Source organism: Hippopotamus amphibius, chromosome 3, assembly GCF_030028045.1.
Source record: "Hippopotamus amphibius kiboko isolate mHipAmp2 chromosome 3, mHipAmp2.hap2, whole genome shotgun sequence".
NCBI lineage: Eukaryota > Metazoa > Chordata > Mammalia > Artiodactyla > Hippopotamidae > Hippopotamus > Hippopotamus amphibius.
Window position 1 is genome coordinate 117,039,266 of NC_080188.1, and position 15,918 is coordinate 117,055,183.

Sequence of the window (15,918 nt, forward strand, 5' to 3'; positions counted from 1 at the left end):
CAAATCAGAAGCCATTAGCTCATTCTTTCTCTCCCTCACTCTTTCCCTTCTCTCATTTTTGATTCTTTTAGCCTGACAGCATTCTTCTCCTAGGCTTCTACACATATATCCTCAAGGCATCTCACCCCTGAGGAAAGAAGCTCAGGAAAGATCAGGCTACCAAGAAGGGCTCCAACTGGTCCATATTGGATCATGTGTCCAACCCAGAACCAACCATCCTGGCAGGTGCATGGGGTACTAGGATTGGCTTTACTTGATCACTTGGCCCTGCCCAAAATGACTGATACTTTTCTCCAGCATCACAGGACTGGAGCTCTGGAGAGGCAGCTGCAAAGAAAGTGGCAGGTTTTGTCCTAGAACACAGAATGGTTGGTGACGGCCCCATCAATGCCAACACCTCATCATTCAGAGGGATGGTAAGAGTTAATAAAAAGAGATTCTATAATTCCTATCTCATAGGAACATTGGCAGTGGCCTTATGCCCAGGGGGTTTCCAGGTGAGGCCTTTAAATCTCAGAAAGTACCCTTTTGGCCCACCACCCCTGTTACCAACTCTCTGCCACCCACAGCTACAGAGTCCTTTCCAGTCCCATTTCCTAACTGACAGGCCTTGTGGAACACTGTACCAGCCCCACCCCTCCAGGACACAGCATGCCCCTTCCACTTACCTCCAAGGCTGTGGGGAGGATATCACTCTTGTAAAGGGCAACTCAGGGTTCAAAAAGCTTTCAGCCTTTCTGAGCTTCCTTGAAGGACACATGTACACATCACTTGGTTACAGCTGCCATGGTTTGGTACATTTTTGATGAAAGTATCACTTCTTCTGACCTGGAGATGATAGTTCAGGGGCCCAGGCTAGGCACAGCAAGGGTCAGAGGTGACCCAGATGAGAGAAAGAGTAGGAAAGAATAAATAAGGTGGAAAACACATCCCAACCCAATGCATAGTATGGGCCTTTACTCAGGCAAGGCAATCATCAGTGAAAGGGACATTTTAACTCCCTCCTCATCTTCTCAGTCAGTACACATTTACTGAGCATCTGCTGGGTGTTATGTGCTCTGCTAGAACCCAGGGATAGTTGGCTGGGTTAGGAACCCACCACTGGTTCATGGAGACAGATCAAGAGACAGACCCCAATGGGGAGGGCCAGATGAAGAAAACAAGAGAGGTTCGGGTAGGAGGACAGAATAGAAGGGGGTTCCACTTTAGGGAACCAGGGAAAAGCTGTGATAGGGCAAGGGGATATACCCTCCCTGAAACACACCCCTAATCCCTGCAGTTATCATGTATGTGTGGATCTGCTGTATGTCCTCGGTTACATTTGTGTGGCCCTTTTGAGATGACACTGGATTATTATGGGCTCAAGGGGAGTGAAAGAGGACCAGTTGCAGAGCTGATAAAGGGGGTAAAGATGAGAGCAGTATTGGCATATTTTTAAAACTAAGCATCATGTTTTGGGCTTAATGATGACCTATGTGAACAGTTTGTCAAACTCTTTGTCAAATGGTCTACATGGCACCATAAACAATGTCTCTCTGTTGGTGAGAAACCACCAATAAGAGTAAGAATAATAGCTGTGGTGAATTACATATGCCATTTCTCTGTCTCCCCATGAGCCCCTGCAGGGCATGACCCCCATTGTACAGACAAAGGAAGTGTTCTCCAATCTTCTGTCCCCAGTACTATTGACAGGCACATTGTAGGCCCTCAATAAATACATGTTGCTTAAGTGAATGGATGAATTGGTAGACGCTTCCACTAGAATACACTGTTGCATTCATGTTGGGAGACACATGGTGTCACCATTTTTGATGACAGAACATCAACCAGAAGTATTCAGGCTTTGCTTCCCTAGATAGCCTAAGGCTGGAACTGGACCTGTGCCGGTTAATAAACCCACTCTTCCTCAGGCTCTATATTTGTAGCCTGTGCTACCAACATGAGAATAAATCTGATCTTCATCAAGAGTGTTTTTTTTTTTTTTTTTTTTTTTGCCCCACCACAAAGCATGTGGGATTAAACCCATCTCCTGCGTCAGAAGAACAGTGTCTTACCCACTGGACCACCAGGCAAGCCCCCAAGTCTATTGTTGAAAGCAACAGTTCCCACCCACCCCTTAGCTTTTATATTTTACCTATTGTAGACCACAGAGTTTTATAGGCAACAGTGAAAGAAAAGGTAGAAAAAAAATCAGGAGAAAGATAAATCTTGAACTCTTCTTGAAAGAGTGTAAATTGGTACAATATATTTGGAAATGATTTGTTCTTCAAATATGTATTGTCTTTGTCCCAGAAATTTTGCTTCTAATGTGTATGCTAAAGCAGTGATCAGAAGCACCTTAAAGCATACATAAGGAAGGATGTAGTCCTCAGAGTCTCTTAAAAGGTGAAAATCTATTACAACCCAAGGTTCATTAAATATAAAGTGTCCACAGGATAAATAGCCCATCATAAAATCAATTGCCTTAAAATTGTGTTGTAGGAGAATATTTAGTGTTATGAGATTTTTTTTTCAATATGACATTGAGAGAAAAGAACAGAATATAAAAGAACATGATCCCGCATTTGCTAAGACATGGAAGACTGTGCAGTATACTCACCAGGCATGTACCTCTTGGAGTTTTCCTGCCTAGGTTCAAATCCCACCTGTGATATGTACCAGTGATGTGACATTAATAAGTTCATTTCTGGACATTGATTACCTATTCTGTAAATTTGGAAGAATGATAATTCCTCCCAAATATATAATCCGGAAAATTAATACCAAATGACAGCAAGATACAATCTCACTTCCATTAGCATGGTCATTATGAAGAAAACAAAAGGTCTTAGAAGAAAACATATGCAGAGCACTGTATGACATAAATCAAAGTAATATCCTTTTCGACTCACCTCCTAGAACACTGGAATAAAAATTAAGCAAACAAATGGGACCTAGTGAAACTTTAAAGCTTTTGCACAGCAAATGAAACCATGAACAAGACAAGAAGACAGCCCTCAGAATGGGAGAATATATTTGCCAGTGAAGCAACAGACAAAAGATTAATCTCCAAAATATACAAACAGCTCACACAGCTCAACATCGAAAAAGCAAACAACCCAATCCAGAAGTGGGCAGAAGACCTAAAAGGGCATTTCTGCAAAGATGACAGGCAGATGGCTAATAAACACATGAGAAAATGCTCACTGTCACTAATAATTAGAGAAATGCAAGTCAAAGCCACAATGAGGTACTATCTCACACCACTGAAAATGTCCATCATCAAGAAATCTAGAAACATTAAATGCTGGCGAGGGGGCAGAGAAAAGGGAACACTCTGCACTGTTGGTTGGAATGTAAACTAGTACAGCCACTATGGAAAACAGTATGGAGTTTCCTTAAAAAACTAAAAATAGAACTACCATATGACCCAGCATACCTGAAGAGGAAAGTTAGAAATTACACCCAGCTAAAAACAAGTCCATGCTTGTTTTGGTTTTGTGAAATATGCTTGCTGCTCAGAGAAAAACAGGATGACCTAGCAATTCAATATAACTTTAAGATGTTTTGCTAAAAAATGGAATATACTGAACCTGCTCTTGCAAGTTTCTGTTTGGATACTCCCATGCTCTGTAAACACGTGCACTATAAAAGTAAAGCTCATCCTGAGCTTGCAGCCCAGAACTTTGGAGCGTTAGCTTGTCTGGGGCTGCCAGCTTAATAAATCTGAGTTCTCCAACCCTCCGAGTGTGGTGCTTGGCTTCTCAAAGGAGCAATTTCTGCAACATTTCTGGAGGCCCCAAAGAGATTCCAACCACTGGACCGGTAGGTCGGCTGAGTCAGAGAGATGGAGTTCTGAGACTAACAAGGAGGCACACCACCTGACTGTATTCTGGGTTCTTTTTCAGATTGGTGCTCTGACTCTCTGGACAGCCGAGCCCCAACCGGACTCAGTGGAGGGTCGGATCAACTCACCAGGAATGGCCACAGGATCAGGTAAGGCCCCGGGGCACAGAACGCAGTCAGGTCCTGTCTCTGGATGGAAGAGGAGCTTGGTCACCTCCTAAGATCTTCAGTAAGAAGACCAACAGTTAGGGACCTTCCCAGAGGGGCAAGACACCCATCAGTTAGGGACCTTCCCGGAGGGGGGAGGCACTGTGATAAACTCTGATGTGAATGTGTGTGTGAGTGAGCACCCTGGTTTGTCCTCATTCCAGGGCAATTGTGTGGCTCCACGGCCTTTATGGCTATGCAGTCTGAGTGGGCTCTAATCTGTGGTTCCGTGGTGACCTCATATGGCTTAGGGTGGTGTCTGTCTCTGGGGGACCCAGTCCCTCCCTGTGAGTCAGATTCAAGTAGGGACTCCATACCACCCACCAAAGCTAAGAGGCACCTAAGTTCCCCACAGGGACACGGCCAGGCGGACACCTGAATCTTCTCCTCTTCTGAGGGGGCACCCGCCCTTGTTTGTTTTTGTGACACCAACATAGGGTGGGATAGACAGAGGTGGGGGGAGACAATTGATTACTGATTTGATTTAGCAATTGTGTATGTCCAAATGGCCCTTTTGCCCTAGGGCCTTCTGCCAAGATTATTTTCTTAAAATTTTAAGGCTCACTCTCCCTTTCTGTCAGCTGAGTCCTTGAGCTGAGTTATTGAGAAATTAGGTTTTCTCCAAAAGACTTGCCCCATTTGCCAGACAGATCTGTACCTCCCTCCCTCTTGGTTCCCTGGACCACTCCATGCAGAGTGGCACACTCTGACATGTTCTTATATAATTTGGCATTCTCATTATGAGACTGCCTTCCTCTGTCACCTTTCCTTCATAATCCCCTGATTCCCCAAGGATTTCAGGCTCTTCACTTAGACGAAGAGTACACATACTTGCTCCCTCTGCCTGCTCAGTGCCCACAAGAGGGTCAATCACCCCAGACCCCCTCCGGAGCCCCACCTGAAGTTATTCCTCTGCAAACCCCATTAGAAGAGACTACCTCCTTACAGCCCTGTCTTCCTGAGACATTTAACGATCAGGGCCATCTTGAAGGAGGCATGTACTTTTGCTGTCTGGGAACAATGGGCTTCCCAGGTGTAGCAAAACCAGCACTACCTGGGTTATAAGGCCCTAAGACAAGGCCCTTCCCATGCACGCCACACTCCTGCCTGGTCATATAGGTAGATTACACTTGTCAACATGGGGGGAAGTTCCTCTAAGCTGACTGTTTTGGATTGTATGATGAAAAACTTTAAGAAGGTTTTTCCGGAGACTATGGGGTTAAGATGACCTCAGGAAAGCTCTGCACCCTGTGCTAGCTAGAATGGTCCACCTTCAGTGTGGGATGGCCTGTGGAGGGTACGCTAGACCTTCCTACAATTAGAGCTGTGTACCGAGTGCTGACAGGAACACCCAGGCTCCCAGACCAGTTTTCATACTTAGGTTCCTGGTTGCAAATTGCTGTTCAGCTACCTCCTTGGGTTCGGTTCTGTGAAAATAGGCAGGGACAGTGTAGGATCCTCATGGCCCAACCGCCTCGAGGAGAAGCAAAGAAAAGCTGGCAAAGGGTATTCACCAAGCAGACCCCAAAGAAGAGCCCCCTGTGCCTCCACCCTATATGCCAGCTGCTCTGCCAGTTTCTGTTCAGCCTCCTCACCCTTTACCAGACAGCCCTCCGCCATCTGTGTCTCCACCACCTCCAAATCCAGGGCACCCTTCACACCCTTGGTGATGTCTCTTGGCCAACCAACCAGCTCAAAAGCCTGTAGCCCTGCAAATGCCCTTGCAAAAGGCCCAAGGCCCACCCCAGGTCAATGAGGATGGCTCTATCAAGCCAGGATGACCTGTTCTTTATTAACAGCCCTTCAGCACCACCAAGCTTCTCAACTGGAAACACCACACCTTGTCCTATTTGGAGAAGTCACAAGCAATGATTGACCTCCTTGAGTCCATTTTTCACACCCACCAACCTACCTGTGATGACTGCTGCCATCTCCTTCTGACTCTTTTCAACACTGAGGAACACTGCCAGATCCTGTCAGAGGCACAGAAATGGCTCCAAGGGCTGGCACCAGCTGGTACAGTAGATCCTGCAGCCTGGGCTCTAAGGGCTGCACTGGATGATAGATCCAACTGGGACTTCAATGCCCCAGATGGGAAGAACTCCCTTGATAAATACTGACAAGCCCTGCTGCAAGGACTGAGGGCAGGAGCCAGAAAACCAACCAACATGTCCAAGACAACAGAAGTGCAGCAAAAACCAGATGAATGACCCATAGAGTTCTATGAGAGACTGTGTGAGGCATTCCGGGTGTATACCCCTTTTGACCCTGAATCACAGGGAAACCAATGCGTGGTCAATGTGGCATTCATGGCCCAGTGGTATGCAGACATCTGCCATAAATTTCAGAAGCTTGAGGTCTTTGCTGGAATGAATGCCACCCAGCTGCTGGAAGTCGCAAAAAAGGTGTTTGTGAACCGTGACCAAGAAGTCCAAAAGGTGGCTGACAAGCACATGGAGCAGAAGGTGTCCCTGCTGGCTGCTGCACTGGGGAACCCAGGTCTGGTAAAGCATACTGCTACCCCGCAGAAAGGGGAAGCTAAGAGGAGACGGCCACTCCTTCATGACCAGTGCACCTATTGCAAAGAGACCAGACACTGGAAGAATGAATGTCTGCATCATAGAGGGACGGCTGAAGGATCAGAGAAGTTCAGTCAACCCAGCAGAGGAAGGTAACAGCCTGAGCCAGCCGCCCAAGGCCTTATCAGCCTAGCAGGAGTAGGATTGGGATAGGGAGGACTGGGCTCCCTGATCCTAGGTCCCTGGGAGTCTATGGTCACCATGAAAGTAGGGGGCCAATCAATGACTTTTATGGTGGATACTGGAGCTGAACATTCTGTAGTAACCACACCTGTGACTCCCCTCACAGGTTGAAAAGCAACTATCATTGGGGCCAAAGGGGACAGGACTACCCACTCATTCTGCAAAGCCCACTCACGTCAGCTAGGAGGCCACCTAGTGACTCATGAATTCCTGTACCTGTCAGAGTGCCCCATTCCTTTGCTGGGCAGAGACATGCTGATAAAGGTTGGGGCACAGATCCCCTTTTTCCCTGGGAAGCCCAAAAGCCTCACCCTAGGGAGCAAACAAGCTCTGATAATGGCTGTGATTGTGCCCAGGGAAGATGAATGGAATCTCTATTCTTCAGAAAGAGAAGAAATGAATCCAACTAGCCTACTAAAATGTTCCCTGCTGTCTGCGCAGAAAAGGGGCCCCCAGGTTTGGCCAAAATCCATGTACCCATCGTGGTGGACCTGAGGCCAGGGACCACTCCTGTCAGGCAGAGGCAATATCCAGTACCACGGGAGGCACATCTGGGAATTCGGGACCACATCCAATGCCTGTGTGATGCCAGAATTCTGATTGAGTGTCAGTCTCCCTGGAACACTCCGCTGTTACCCGTCAAGAAGGCTGGAGGGAATGACTATTGCCCCATCCAGGGCCTTCGTGCCATCAACAATGCAGTGATCACCATCCTTCCAGTGGTCCCAAACCCTTACACCCTCCTGATGCCCTTACCCTCCCAAGTGAGCTGGTTCACCTTCCTGGATCTCAAGGATGCCTTCTTTTGCTTCTGGCTATCACCAGCCAGCCAGCCCTTGTTTGCCTTTGAATGGGAAGACCCACACACAGGGAGAAAGACAAAGCTGACTTGGACCCGACTGCCACAAGACTTCAAAAACTCACCTACCTTGTTTGGTGAAGCACTGGCTGTGGATCTTGCTGCCTTCCCTGGAGAAGCCTTGAACAGCACCCTACTCCAGTAGACAGATGACCTGTTGCTAGCCAGTCCCATCCAAGAGGACTGCTGGAAAGGCACCAAGGCCCTATTGGTCCTACTCTCCACCACAGGGTACAAGCTGTCATGGAAAAAGATGCAGATCTGCAGACAGGAGGTCAAGTACCTTGGGTTTGTCATATTGAGTGGGCCTCAGGCTCTCGGACATGAAAGGAAGCATACCATTAGTTCGATACGTTGGCCAAGCACCAAGAAAGTGGTCCATGAGTTCCTCGGTGCTGCTGGATTCTGCCAGAGCTGCATACCAGGTTTCTCTGAAATTGCCAAGCCATTGTACAAGGCCACAACAGGGTCTGGTAAAGACTCCCTAGAGTGGGGGCCTAAACAAGAAAAAGCCTTCAAGGAGATAAAGAGACTCTTAACCAGTGCTCCAGCTTTAGGGCTGCCAGATATGACATGTGACTTTAACCTCTTCGTGCATGAGAAAAATCATACTGCACTGGGGATCCTCACACAAACAGTTGGGTCATGGCAGTGCCCAATCACATATCTGTCCAGATGACTGGATCCTATGGCCACAGGATGGCCACCATGTATCCGGGCATGAGCTACTACAGTGGTCCTGGTCAGAGAAGCAGGCAAGCTTACACTGGGACAGAATATAAATGTAAAACTCTCCCATGCTGTTACCACGCTGATGAACAGCCAGGAACATAAATGGCTGACCAATACCAGAATGACTCACTATCAAGGACTGCTCTTTGAAAACCCACGGGTCCACCTTGAGACCATGCGGGTGCTGAATCCTGTCACCTTCTTACCTATGGAGGCAGGAACCCTCGATCACGACTGTGAAGAGGTCCTGGATAAAATCTACTCAACCAGGCCAGACCTGATGGACACTCCCCTCCAGAACCCAGAACTGGAACTGTTCACTGACAGAAGCAGTTTCATCCAGAAAGGACAACACAAAGCAGGTTAGGCAATAACAACAACAGATGAGATAATAAAGGCTGAGGCCTTGCCACGGTGGTGGTCAGCACTACAGGCTGAGCTGTGGGCACTCATTCAGGCGCTGAGGCACACCAAAGGGAAGTGAGTCAACATCTGCACAGACTCAAGGTATGCCTTTGCTGCTCTGCATGTTCATGGAGCCATCTATCAAGAAAGGGGACTACTAACAGCAGGGGGCAAAGGGATCAAAAACAGAGAAGAAATCCTTCAGCTGTTAGAGGTAATTTGGAAGCCTTCCCAGGTGGCAGTCATCCATTGCAAAGGCCACCAGAAAGGAACTGATCCAGTCAGCAAAGGAAAACTGTTGGCTGACCAGGCAGCCAGGGAGTCGGTGACCCAACCGAGTCCCACAGTGGGCCCGACGCTGATCTCTAAGGTCCTCTTGGCACCAGAATTGCCCACATCCTCGAGGTATACCAGAGAAGAAGATCAATGGGGTTTAGGAGAGGGAGGAACTAAAGGAAAAGAAGGCTGGTGGAAGCTTCCAGACCAAAGACTCTTCCCCCCCAGTGCTACAGCAGTCCAGCTGGTACAGCAACACCATGAGACAACTCACTTAGGGAAAACTGTACTAGAAAGTCTACTGAGCTGCTACTATTTCATTCCTAAGCTCCCAACCCTGTGTGACCAGATCAGTGTTAGGTGCACAATTTGTGCACAAAACAATGCCAGCCAAAGACCAAGACCCAAGCCCAGGGGTGCAGGTGGTTGGGGCATTGCCCTTTGAAGATTTTGAAGTGGACTTTACTGAAGTCAAGCCTTACTGAGGCTATAAGTATTTACTTGTGTTGGTCTGCACCTACTCGGGTTCGGCTGAGGCCTACCCCATGCACACTGAATGGGCACGAGAGGTGGCCAAGGCCCTACTAAGAGACATAATCCCCAGATATGGGCTACCTCTCTCCATAGGGTCTGACAATGGGCCAGCCTTTGTGTCTGAGATAGTTCAGATTTTGTCCAAGACACTGGGAGTCAAATGGAAGCTCCACACTGCTTATAGACCACAAAGCTCAGGGAAAGTCGAGCACATGAATCACACCCTCAAGACTATGTTAGCTAAGCTCTGTCAGGAGACCCCCATTACCTTGGATCAACATGCTATCCCTAGCCTTGCTTCAAGCCTGATGCAACACGAGGTCCTCAGACTATTCTTCCATTGAAATCTTATGAAGGAGACCTCCTCCAGTGATAGGGAATCTCAAGGGAGACCCCCAACAACTAGCAGACCTGGAGATGTCTCGACACCTCCAGGCCCTGGGAAAGGTCTTCCGCCATATTACTCGAGAAACCTTAGAAAGGCCTCCCATTCCCATGGGCAACTGGGTTCATCCTTAACAGCCAGGAGATGAGGTATGGGTAAAAGATTGGAGGAAGGAACCACTTCAGCCAGGTTGGACTGGCCCTCATACAGTCGTCTTGGCAACCCCTACTGCTGTTAATGTTATAGGAGTCACCCCATGGATCCACCACACCCAGCTGAAGAGGGCAGCACCTCTAGATGGGTGAAAGACCTGGACTGCCAAAGCTCATCTGAATCAGCCACTTTGGGTCTTCCTACAGAGACAACCGAGTCCCGTCTGAGATCTTCAGCCCTGCTCCAGTCACTCCAGGGCTGACTGACCTACGCACGGTGGAAGCTTGAGGAATTCAATGAGGGACATCTGAGGGTCAGGGTTATGATGACACCCTGACTTGTAAAGATTGGTTGCACCACTGGCCTTGATGTTTTCTATAGGCTAAACACAAAGGGTTGTGTTGGCTATAATCTATGCAAAGGTAATGGAATCCTGGAGAACTATTTGGGGGGTGGTTTTCTTACCTAGGGTGATTCAAAATGCCTGTGGGAATAGTCCTACTTCTCCTTGGGACCTGTCTCCTTTTACGTTGCCTCTCACCCTCATTCATGAGGGTAGTTTCTAGCCTAGCTGAGGCCACTGCCATTAGGAGGACCACCACAAGTCTCCTAGCCCTAAGAGGTTATCATCCCCTGGGCTTAGAAGATAAGAAGTTGATGCCTTATAAGATTTAAGGGGCATCAAGAGGGGAGATTGAAGAGGAAAGCTAGAAACTTTCACTCAGCCAAAAACTATTCCATGCTTGTTATGCTTTTGTGAAATATGCTTGCTGCGCCAAGAAAAACAGAAAAACAGGATGACCTAACAACTGAATGTAACTTTAAGATGTTTTGCTAAAAAATGGAATATACTGCATCTGCTATTGTAAGTTTCTGTTTGGAAACCTCCATGCTCTGTAAACATGTGCACTATAAATGTAAGCTCACCCTGAGCTCGGGGCCCAGAACTTTGGAGTGTTAGCTCATCTAGGGCTGCTGGCTTAATAAACCTGAGTTCTCCAACCCTCTGAGTGTGGTGCTTGGTTTCTTGACGGACTGATTTCTGCAATATACCCACTACTGGGCATATACCCTGAGAAAACTATAATCCCAAAAGATACATGTACCACAATGTTCACTGCAACACTATTTACAATGGCCAGGACTGGAAGCAAGCTAAAAGCCCATCAATTGATGAATGGATAAGGAAGAAGTGGTACATATACAATGGAATATTGCCAATAAAAAGGAATGTAATTGAGTTATTTGTAGTGAGGTGGATGGACCTATAGTCTGTCTAACAGAGTGAAGTAAGCCAGAAAGAGAGAAACAGATACTGTATGCTAACACATATGTATGGAATCTAAAAATAATGGTACTGATGAACCCATGGACAGGGCAAGAATAAAGATGCAGATGCAAAGAATTGACATGACACCTTGGGGCAGCAGGAGAAGGGAAAGCTGGAATGAACTGAAAGGACAATTGACATACATACATCACCAAATATAAAATAAGTAGCTAGTGGGAAGCTGCTGCACAACACAGGGAGGTTAACTTGATGATTGGTGATGAATTAGAGTGATAAGTTAGGAGGGTGGGGAGGAGTCATAGGAGGGAGGGTATATGGGATATGTGTATAAATACAACTGATTCACTTTGTTGTACAGCAGAAACTGGCACAACATTGCAAAGCAAGTCTACCCCAATAAAGAGCTTAAAAAATACCAAATACAAAAGGGAACAAGTGTTGGCAAGGATGTGGAAACCTGTACATGGTAGTTGGAGATGTAAAATGGTGCAGCTGTTGGAGAACATAATGGAGAGTCCTCCAAAAAGTTACAAAGAGAATTCCTATATGATCCAGCAATCTCAATTCTGGGTATTTATTCCAGAAAATTAAAATCATGCTCTCAAAGGACTATTTGCCCTGCTGAGGTAGGAGATAGATGGACCCCTGGGCTGGACAGCTGGTGTTTGTCAAGTAGAGTCAAATTTAAGCTTTGTTCTCACCCTGATACGCCAAGGACAAAGCTTGTGGCACAACGTGAGGTCTGCTGAAGTAGAGAGAGAAGGTACCCACTCCTAAAATCAAGGAAAACTTCCCATTCTGCCCATGCATAGGAAGGTCTTTGGGGGTCAAATAGGGATGGGGCACCACCCCATGATAAGTGTGGACATGCACCCATAGTCTTCTGCAGTGGGATCACCTTAGCAAAAAGTGGCACGCTCATCTTGGGGGTGGTCCTAGGACCAATAAGCTGTGAGAAAAACATTAAGAAAATTGGCCAAAGGTAAACCAAGCCCCAGGAGGGCTGTCCTATATAAGTAATTTAAATCACATCTTTCCTACACTCCTCTTTCAGGACACCTGCATTCTTCCCTGGGTGTGTATCTCTGCCTAGTTTCTGACTTACTGTGCTTCTTCTCATTAGAGAGGATACTCATACCCTTTCTCTCTGGGTGTGTATTTCTGCCTTGATTTTGTCTTAAAGAAAATGCTTCTGTGTGTACTCTCTCATTCATTGTGTTGTGTCTCTAAAAATAAACTTTGTACCTGTTTTTACAGTTTTTGCCTTCTTGAAACATTCTTGCTTTGAAATGGGGGAAAAAGCTAGGCCTACTTTTCTTCTAGCCTCTAGCCCTTAATAGTCTAGTGGTTAGAATTCCTGGTGTTTCATTCTGCCTACCAAGGTTCAATTCCTGGGAAAGAAGTGAAGATCTCTTTTCAGGACAGCTTGCTGCTGTCTGTCTGAGATCCCTGTCATGTACATTGCAGCATCACTCACAATAGACAAGATGGATAAATAACTAGATCCATCAACATTTGAATGGATAAGGAAAATGTGGTAGAGACATACAATGGAATATCTTTTGGCATTTAAAAACAATTTATTTATTTATATGGCTTCACAGAGTGTAATTTGCAGTATGGGGGATTTTCTGTTGAGGCATGACGGAATTTTAGACATGGCTTGTGAACTATTAGTTATGGCATGTGGGATCTAGTGCCCTGACCAAGGATCAGACTCAAGCCCCCTGCATGGAGAGCTTGGAGTCTTGTCCCCTGCACCACCAGGCAGCTTTCAGTCATGGCTTTGTATATACTTAATTTGTTTTAATCAATTTGATGTGATACTAAAATTGTCCCACATTTGTCTTCTTCACATAGATTCCTAAAGTTTTTGTCCAGCCCTCAGAGGTCTTTGAAAACGCTCAAATATCTGGTCCTTTAAGATTCCCAGGCTTATCTTGTGCATTTCTTGGTCCAGCCCTGAAATCAGCCATCTCTTCAAGAATCTCTGGATCCTCTGGTGGCAAATGGTATTTAGAGTCCGCAAGGTAGGCCTCAGGATAGTCACTTATCAAGTTGTCATTGCTTCTAGGTTTTTCAGTGGTCAAAGCCAAAAAGTACAGATTTTCTTTCCAAAAAATAAAAATAATTAAACAGTACTAACACACTCCTGATTCAAGTTTTAAGACCACAGGGTTTTACCTAAACTTTTGGTTGTGTTTTTAAACCTCCTTTCTCCCTTCCAAGGAAAGTCTTGCTTCATAACAACATTAGTGTTAGTTACTTACTTGCTTTAACCCGTCACATACTTACAATACTTTCAACATAACAGTAGCAATATCACCAACAATAAGGTGTTGGATATAGTTTCATATTTCTTTGGCTTTTGGTTTTTGGTTTTGTTTCGGTGGGGGTGGAGCAGTGCATTTCTTTGTTTCTTTGTCTTTATTATTAGAAGATATCTCACTCTGAATGTAGTGTCAAAATTAACATTTTAATGCTGCTTTAGTAATGTTTTGTTTTGTGAGTGTTTATCACCAACTTGATAGAATCAGGCTCATTTGTTTTAGTTCTAAATTTGGAAAGATGTGTTTACTTACATATTTTTTTGATTTCGTAACACATTTACATGCTTGAAAATTCAAACTATAAAGCAAGAAAAACCTCACTTCTATCCCTGTCCCTTCCCCATAAATTATAATATTTATTAGTTTTTGATTTATTCTTCCAATCTTTCTTAATGAATATAGACATATATGTGTATGAAAAAACAGCAAAGTATAAGCACTTTTCTGGTCCCTCTTTTTTGAAAACAAAACAGTATATCCTGAAGGTCTGAGCCATTCCATACCTCACCCATCCCCTTTAAACCCAATTGTTCTGATGCCCTAAGCCTTATTCAACACTCCTCTATGAATGGTCACTTCAGGTATGTTTCTAATCCTTTCCTTTTACAAACAATGTTGCAGTGAATAGCTTGTGCATGTTTGTTGTTGTTGTTGTTGCTTTTTGTTTGTTTGTTTGTTTCTGTTTTTACATTTTTGCCAGTGTAGCATTGGGATAAATCCCTAGAAGTAGAATTGCTGAGATAAATGGTATTTGTGTCTGTCATTTGCTAGGTCATGTCACATTCCCTCTTGAGGGATCAAACCACCCTAAGAGCATTTTAGTAATGTGCAAAAATAAGTAGGAAAATGCAGCATCCCATCTATTACCCACCTGGTGATCAGATCAGCTTCCCATTTTCCTACCCAAGGTCAGGCTTGGATATATCTCACCCAGGAACACCCAGGCCCTGGTAATCTTGAAAGGAGCCTTAAAACTCCAATGTCTCTACTTTGGCTAGAATCAGAGTTTAACAAGGAGCCTGTTCATCTCAGGCTGAGCAGAAGCTCTGAGTGGTCTTATCTGACTTCTTTGATTGATAAGAAGCTAGAAATGGATCCTTTGTATGTTTGCTTTGGTAGAAAAAAATGGTTGATGATATGGATCCTAATGGGGAATTATATCAGATGCATAGTGATGAATATAATATTTATAAATGGAATATTCCATCATATCAATAAGCAAGGGATGTCACAGTCATCAAGGATTGTAGCCCTCACTGAAAAGAATACCTGCCATCAGACTGCAAATCACTGCCGGTGGTGAGCCCTGAGGAAACTCAGGATGTGAAAATGAAGGCCCCAGCTAGCTAAAGTGCATAGCAAGGGAATGATTTCAGTGAGCCCAAAGCTTGCATCTTCCCATATATGGAAAAGTGCTAAGTTCCTTAACATGAGATACCTAGTTTCCTTTAATGGACATTCCTGACTACCTGTCCTTTGTTGCACAACCCCTATATATCCTGGCTCCTCCACTCGCCTCCAAGGAGCAGTTTCTTAGAGTTATCTGAGATGCTGTCTCCCAGAGTACAGTCCTCATTTGACCCCAAATAAAACTTAACTCAGAACTCTCACCTTGTGATTATATTTTTTAAGTCAACATACCAACTGGGTATTGCTAAATTTATTGGTGGATAGGTCCCTGGTGATCTTTCTTTACAAATGGAAGGAAAATTAACGTGGTTAAAATGCATTCAGTCTCTTATCCACTTGACGAACACTAGTTCAACCCTCTTTCTCTCCACTCTCTACTCCCACCTCTAGGGGAAAAATAAAAACCTGCACAGCCTGCATCCAGCAGACAGGTGTTTCAGTTTTGACTTACATTTATTTTGTGAAGAAGAACAATAATTATTTGCTAATCTTTAAAATCAGGGGATTTTACATAAGTATCCTGACTTCTGGCTTCACTTGAAAGTAAGGCCAACCAGGCTGCTTTCCAGCATTGTAGCTGCTGGTTAGAGCTAAAGAGAGGACATCCCCACTAGCAGTGCAGATGCTGTCTGCCCCATGTCCATGTTGCATGCCGAGCCCTTCCATTTCTTTCTCTTGCCACCTGCCCCATGAGTTTGTGAGGACGTCCCTAGACTGCTAGCTCCCTGTATACAAGGAGCCCCCTGGGT

General features: G+C 45.4%; 1 long non-coding RNA gene across 1 annotated transcript; it reads left to right on the forward strand.

Moving 5' to 3' along the window:
• Nucleotides 1–3,507: 3,507 nt before the first annotated feature.
• Nucleotides 3,508–11,131, forward strand: LOC130849808 (uncharacterized). The gene is made up of 3 exons (XR_009052795.1): nt 3,508–3,804; nt 3,888–3,975; nt 10,232–11,131. It is a non-coding gene; the product is annotated as an uncharacterized LOC130849808 (long non-coding RNA).
• The last annotated feature ends 4,787 nt before the right edge of the window (nt 11,132–15,918 follow it).